This window comes from Aquarana catesbeiana, linkage group LG02 (genome assembly GCF_042186555.1).
Source record: "Aquarana catesbeiana isolate 2022-GZ linkage group LG02, ASM4218655v1, whole genome shotgun sequence".
Taxonomy (NCBI): domain Eukaryota; kingdom Metazoa; phylum Chordata; class Amphibia; order Anura; family Ranidae; genus Aquarana; species Aquarana catesbeiana.
In genome coordinates, this window is record NC_133325.1 from 769934363 (window position 1) to 769940785 (window position 6423).

Below are 6423 nucleotides of genomic sequence, written 5' to 3' on the forward strand. Positions count from 1 at the left end.
GAAAGCAAAAAAAAAAAAAAAAAAAGAAAAAATTTATATACATTTCAATGAATACATAATTATAAAGTAGTGAATGTGACTTTCACCAAACATTCAGTGAAGGTGAATCAACCGCTGTAGTTTAAAACACAAGCACAGCACCATGTTTGTAAGAGATTAATTCTTGTATCTTCAGCTCCACCTAGTGGCCAAAATTCAGTATAGTTCTCTAAAATACCCCAATGAGAAAACTATACCACATTTTGGCCACTGGATGGCGCTGATGATACAAGAATCAATCTCTTCCAAAAGTTACGGTTACATTTTGTTCAGCTTGCGCGAATGCTTCTGACATTCGTGCAACAAATGCTTTATGAATAGAGTCCCTAATATTTCAATATTTATTACAACATAAAATATTATTTTTAGATTTTTTTTTCCCTTTTTTTTTAATGTTTACAGCCGGCAGCCTCAGACTGGACTATGGGAACAGGGTTATAAAACAGCATATCTGCAAAGCACTGATGGCAATCGGCATAGTAATAATATCTCTCTTTTTTTTTTATTATATATAAACGCTTGTTAGAAATGACTTTCTTGTACCGCAACAAGAGTTCTGATCACAGTAAGCTTCAATCGGTGCCTTATGAAGGCCGTCTCAGAATGTGAAGTTTTGAGGGGTTGATGGGAAAATTTAAGGATGAGGCTTGTTAACTTGAACATACAACAAAAGATAACCTCTGTTTGTACATGTTTATTAATAAAGATCATTGTTTCTGAAAGTCTGGCCTACTGTTAATGTTTTTTTATATATTTAAAAATTTACAAAAGGTTATGGGGTGGATTCACACCTACGCGTTGCATGCAAAAACGCAGTAAACAATGCATCTGACCGCTCACGGCACCATAGATGAAAATAAACATTCACTATGGGGTGTATTTACAGGAAATTTGCAGAGCTATTCATCCCGATGAAGCTGCATGTACATTCATTCAGTGCAAATTGGAGCCAAAATGATTGTTACTGGTTTATTTTCTCTCCTGGTCGACTTAAGTGAATCAGGAAAAATACCACATAATGACCACTAGATGGAGCTGATGATCATAAGAAACACTTATTTACAAGGATCATCAGCTCCCTCTAGTGGCCAGAATGCTGTTTTTTTTCCCTGAAACTCTCTATTCTGAATATGTAAAGGAATAACATTGGACCTGGAGAGAAAGCAACTTAATAAATTGCCACCGTTTGTACAAAAAGAATTTTCAGTTTCACAGGACAAATAGCTCTGTCATTTTTTTTATATAAGTACACCCCATGGTGTGCTGTGTTTCTCATAAATGGGTCAGATACTTTTTTAACTGAACCAGTTACCAGTAAGCAGCAATACCTAATCAGCAGTATTATCTCATCTATATAGGCCCATAGGAAATAAACAGGCAGACGCAATATACATTACCATCAGAGGCATAGCTTGAAACTTGTGGGCCCCGATGCAAAAGTTGTCCTGGGGGCCCCCACTACTACCCGCCCCTTCCACTGTGTGCCAAGATTCTCCAATTAGGCGCCAAGATACTCCAAGTGGCTAAAGAGTTATTTCAGAGATTTATGTACATATTGAGATGATAATTCAAAATATTTTGTAGAAACCATCCTAGTAATCACATGGCCTTGCCCCCCTTCCCCCATCCTAGTAATGAAATTACTTCGCCCCCCCCCATCCTAGTAATGACATGACCTTGTCCCTCACCCCAACCTATTAATGGCATGACCTTGCCTCCTCCCATCCTAGCAATGACATAACCCCCCCCCCCATCCTAGTAATGACATGACCCCCCCCCCCCTCCCCCCATCCTAGTAATGATATGACCTCGCCCCCTCCCCCCATCCTAGTAATGACATGACCTCGCCCCCTCCCCCCATCCTAGTAATGACATGACCTCGCCCCCTCCCCCCCATCCTAGTAATGACATGACCTGACAATTTTGTTTTTCCTCTTTTCCCTTTTTTTTCTTGTTTTTTTTTGACTGTGCTACTGTCTGGAACCTGCTTCCCCTACCTAAGAGCTTCCACGAGTGTTGGAACACAACATGGAACTGTTGCTAATTTAAGTTTAAGGGTTTACTGTTTTTGAGTTTTGGGTATAGGCCAGATCTGATCACTCCCCAAATTTTCTGGGGATGTCATCAGATGAGGGCAGGTTTGACACCTCAGTGTCATTACGGGTATTGTTTATCAGTGTTATATCTATTCAAGTTTGTTTGTCTATTTGGTCTTCCATAGGTCATGATTCCACCTGGTACAGGCTCCCTGGGTCCTTGCTGCTCCTGAGCTGTGCACGTGCACCTGCCTCACTCCTCCTTTCTTCCCCTGCCAGACCTCCGCACAATGACAGGACGTGACGTCCCCACCTTCAGTGCGCTGTCCTGGAATGTCCGGGGGCTCAATTCTAAATTTAAGAGAGCGGTGCTCTTCAAGTACCTCAAATTGCACTCCCCACATATAGTAATTTTACAGGAAACACACCTTATGGGCAGCAAACTACTGGCGCTGAAAAAGCCATGGATCCAGAGAGCCTTCCATGCTTCCTATTCCACATATGCCAGAGGGGTCGCAATTCTGATTAGTAAATCCTTCCCATGTGTGATGGAACATGTTCACACTGACCCCCAGGGTAAATATATACTAATAGTGTTCACTGTCTGGGGTGTCCGGTACATTGTAGTAGGTGTATACATCCCCCATCCTTTTTCCTCCTCCACCTTATACACCATTCTAGAGAAAATCACTCCATACTGCCCTGCCAGACTGTTATTAATGGGCGATTTTAACGCCATTCTGGCCCCGGACCTGGACAGACCTACCCCCCCAAACAATTCTCTACTGACTTGCTCTCATGGGCAGAGGCGCTAGGTGTATCTGAGGTGTGGAGATGGAAACAACCCATGACCAGAGCATACTCCTGTTTCTCCAATACACATAAAACTTCCTCCCGCATCGATCTCGCCTTTGCCAACCCGACTATGCTGACAGACAGTACTTGATGCCTCATACTTGCCCAGTGGACTCTCAGATCACTGCCCCCTACTCCTTACTGTTCGCTCCCCATCCTCCCGTTCCTCCTCCCTTTGGCACCTGGGGACCCATTGGATCTCTCATGCTGACCTTGCAGAAACCATTCCACCACGCTTAGTGGAATACTGGGATCTTAATACGGGATCCTCCTCCACAGCGGTGACCTGGGATGCCTTTAAGGCTTTTACCAGAGGGCAATACATTTCTTCTATTGCTGGGATCCGGAGAGAACAAGCGGCTACCACTACTGCCCTACAGACCACTGCGCAATCCCAATCAGACATCTATGCAGCTGACCCCACTGACGCACACTTTGACTCCCTTAATGCAGTGAAACGTGAGCTACACCTCCACCTCCCTGAAGTTACCAGACTTGACCTTTACTGCAACAAACAACGGTTCTTTGAACAAGGAGACCGCAACGGTTGCCTTCTGGCGATGCTGGCACAACCTGACAGACCCCTGACGGTGATCTCTAGTGTGGTGTCCCCTTCGGGAGAGTCGGCCTCTTCCCTGCCAGACATACTTGAAGCCTTCCGTCAGTACTACAGCTCTCTCTATACTTCAGTGCTACCATCAGACTTCCAGTCACGGGACCTAGCACCTTGGCTGGACCCCATGGCACTTGGCTGGTTGTCTGATGGGGAGAGAGAATCCCTAGTGAGGCCGATTACCCCGGAGGAGGTACTGAAAGCGATTAGGTTCTTTCCCGCGGGAAAGTCTCCAGGCCCAGATGGACTACCCATTGAGTTCTACAAAACTCATGGGGACCTATTGGCCCCCAAATTGGCCCAGCTCTATTCCCAATGTTTGACTGATGGTGCCCTCCCAGCTTCCATGGGCCATGCCCATGTCATTCTCATCCATAAAGTGTCTAAAGACCCCACATCTTGTGCCTCCTACAGACCAATCGCCCTACTTAATACAGACTTCAAGATCCTCACCAAATTACTAACCACAAGACTGCAGCCCCTACTACCATCTATCATTGAGACTGACCAGACTGGTTTCATGGCCAATAGAGCGACAGACGTTAACTTGAGGCGCCTGTTCACCAATATACAGGCACAACATCTCAATGAAGGATCTAGAGTGGTGGCCTCCCTGGACATTGAAAAGGCCTTCGACATGGTCGAGTGGCCTTTTCTTTGGGAGGTCCTCCGCAGGATGGGGTTCCCCCTGATCTTCATTGAATGGATGAAGGTCCTCTACCGTGACCCCACCTCGGCTATTAAGCTGGGAGGGGGCCTGTCACAGTCCTTCCATCTATCCAGGGGCACGCGGCAGGGCTGCCCTCTCTCTCTGGCCTTATTTGCCATCGCGATGGAGCCACTTGCGGAGGCCCTTCGCACCTCTCCTCACATTAGGGGACTGCGGGTTGGCTGGCTGGAGGAGAGGGTCGCCCTGTATGCGGATGACCTCCTACTCTTCCTCAATGACGCGGGTCCATCACTCGAGGGAGCCCTACAGGTCCTCAACTCCTTTTCCTCTGTCACGGGCCTCAGGGTTAACTGGACAAAATCTCTCCTGTTCCCCGTGGATCCTGCAGCCCGTGACACAGCTCCCACGGACATCCCTTTACAATGGGTCGAGAATTTTAAATACCTAGGGGTGGTGGTCTCCAGGCAGGCTTCTGAGTTCTTACCCCTCAACTTGTCCCTGGTGGTTCAGGAGACTCGGCAACGGCTGAAGGCGTGGGAATCGTTGCCTCTTTCACTGTTGGGATGCATTAATTTGTTTAAAATGAAAATACTCCCTAAATTTACATACTTATTTCGCCATTCTCCACAGTGGATTCCTAAATCCTTTTTCATACGACTACATCGCCTCCTCGCCTCTTTCCTATGGGGGTCCCAATCCCCCAGATACAGCTGGTCAACACTGATACGCCCGACCTCCCAAGGTGGCTTGGCATGTCCAGATCTATACAAGTACTATCTAGCCACCCAGCTAGTAACAGCTGCTTGGTGGCTCAATCCGGACACCTCCAACCCAACTACCCAGGTCGAGACGGCAGTGCTGGGATCACTAGAGGCGCTCAAATTTCTGCTATTTCGAGGCCCTCGAGCCCCTTATCCACTGACACCCTCCATGCGCACCACACTGCGTGCATGGGGGGCAGGTCTCAAATTAGAAAAATACCCTCAACAGGCAATCTCACCCAATGCTCCCCTTTGGATAAACCCAACCCAAAGCACATCTATAAACTACCTGAGCCTCATGCCTGGACCAAATTTAACATCAAAACGGTGGCACAGATTATCTCCAATCAATCCCTAGTCCCACTCTCCAAACTAAACTCCGATTTTAATATACCACAGTCCTATTTTTTCCAGATTCCTTCAACTCTCCCATGCCTTCGGTCGCCAATTCTCCAACTCCCATCCTCAACTAGTCCAATCTTCACTGGAGGACCTTCTTAGATCAGATTGTGCGAAAAAACCCACTTCTCAATTATATTCACACCTGACTGTCACCTCCCTCCCGACTATGGAAAAGCTAAGATCTAAATGGTCCCATGACATCCCCAATTTTGACGATGACTGGGATGACATATGGGATCTCCCATTTAGCTCCCTGGTCTCTCTGAGAGATCGCCAGATCCAATTCAAGATAGTCCATCGGGCGTATTTTACCCCTCACAGACTACACAAAATGAACCCCGACTCCCCTCCCGGATGTTGGAGATGTGGTGGAACTCCTGGGGACTTCACCCACATCTTCTGGACCTGTCCGGCAATTGTCGGATACTGGAGGGAGATATTAGACTATATCACACAAATCACCTCTGTGCCACTACAACCATCAATGTCAATCTGCATACTAGGCCTGGTAGAACAACTAATTCCTACGGTGATGGGACGCACACTGGTGGGATTGCTCCTGTTCTATGCCCGTAAAGCTATAGCCCTTAGCTGGCGCAAACCAACCCCCCCTCCTCTCTCCCTGTGGAAACAATTAATTAACAATAGCTTACCTCTGTATAAAGACACATATGACAACAGAGGCTGCCCCAACAAATATAACAAAGTCTGGTCTAAGTGGCTGGCAGATCCCTCCACCGCTTCAGAGGCCTCTCAGTAGATCCCAATCACAAAGTAGCTCCCAAGCGGGTGCCGGGTGTACGCAATGAATCTACAATATGCTATCATACCATGTACAACTGCACACATAGCACCACCTCGTGACCCAGCAAACTGTACCACTATGACTGATTTCATAATATATATTTCATGAATAAGGTGACAGCGTGATTCCTGCAAGGATCACATAGACATCATATAAGAACAATGTATGTTTAACTGTTTGTTCTCTTTTTCTGTTTTTGTTTAAAAACCAATAAAAAGACTTTGAAAAAAAAATAGAATAGA